Below are 1,415 nucleotides of genomic sequence, written 5' to 3'. Positions count from 1 at the left end.
TCCTAATCTGCATCTTTCTAACTTCATGGAACTCTGTGAAACCTTTAAAGTTAATGGAGTTAGTGATGATGCTATTCGACTGAGACTGTTCCCATTCTCTCTTAGAGAGCGAGCCAAGAGTTGGCTAAACTCCTTGCCACCCAACTCTATTGCCACCTGGAATGATTTGGCAACGAAATTCTTGTCAAAGTTCTTTCCTCCAGCCAAGTCTGCAAAGCTGAGAGGAGAAATTAATAACTTCTGCCAACAAGATAATGAATCTCTCCATGAGGCTTGGGAGAGGTTTAAAGATCTGATCAGAAAGTGCCCTCACCATGGTATAGAGAAGTGGATGCTGGTCCACAACTTCTACAATGGGTTGGTAGGAAATACAAGAACTTTAATAGATGCTGCAGCTGGAGGAGCCTTTATGAGGAAGAGTGCTAATGAGGCTTATGATCTATTAGAGGAGATGGCTCTAAACAATCAACAGTGGCCAACTGAGAGGAGTCAATCAAAGAAGGTAGCTGGTGTGTTAGAGGTCGATGCAATCACCAAGTTGACAGCACAGGTTGAGGCATTGACAAAGATAATTGCAGGGCAAGCTAAACAAGCCCAAGTTGTGTGTGAGTTATGTGGGGGAAGCCATCATTTTTCAGAATGCCAAGCTGATGTGGATGATTTGCCAATGGATGAAGCTAAAGCCATTGGAAACTATTCACAGAACAACAATAACAATTATGGGTTCAACCAGGGTAACAACCGAAGAAACAGTGGGTTCTATCAGCAACGAAATCAGAACCAGAATCAGAATCAACAGTTTAATCAGCAACAAACCTCTGGTGGAAATTCTAGTTTGCAGACAGATTTATTGCTTCAATTCATGACTGAAACTAGATCTTCAATCAAAGACCTGCAGACACAGATGGGCCAACTAGCAACTCAAGTAGCAACCCGTCCTCAAGGGAATTTGCCTAGCACAACTGAAGTAAACCCCAAGGAAAACTGCAAGGCAATTACCCTGAGAAGCGGTAAAAATTATGATGGTCCTGAATTGCCACAACTAGTGAATGGAGAAAAGGAGAATAAAGAGCAACCGATGTCGACCCCAACACCCACTCCAACGAAGGCTACTGATAGTCAACCACAGCCACAGCAGTCTCCACCAATTAATATAGATCACCATGTGAAAATACCCTATCCTCAGAGGCTCAGAAAGTCAAGTCTAGACAAGCAGTTCACCAAATTCCTGGAAGTGTTCAAAAGACTTCACATTAACATTCCCTTTGCTGAAGCTTTAGAGCAGATGCCAAGTTATGTGAAGTTTATGAAGGAAATCCTGTCAAAGAAGAGAAAGATGGAGGACTATGAGACAGTGGCTCTAACTGAAGAGTGCAGTGCCATCCTACAGAAGAAACTCCCTCCTAAACTCAGAG

General features: G+C 42.9%; 1 non-coding gene across 1 annotated transcript; it reads right to left on the bottom strand.

Moving 5' to 3' along the window:
• Positions 1-214: 214 nt before the first annotated feature.
• LOC115718320 (small nucleolar RNA R71) lies at positions 215-321 on the bottom strand. The gene has a single exon (XR_004011899.1). It is a non-coding gene; the product is annotated as a small nucleolar RNA R71 (small nucleolar RNA).
• Positions 322-1,415: the final 1,094 nt, after the last annotated feature.

The sequence above is a fragment of the Cannabis sativa genome, chromosome 5, assembly GCF_029168945.1.
Source record: "Cannabis sativa cultivar Pink pepper isolate KNU-18-1 chromosome 5, ASM2916894v1, whole genome shotgun sequence".
Lineage (NCBI taxonomy): Eukaryota > Viridiplantae > Streptophyta > Magnoliopsida > Rosales > Cannabaceae > Cannabis > Cannabis sativa.
This window is presented reverse-complemented; position numbering and strand designations above follow the sequence as displayed.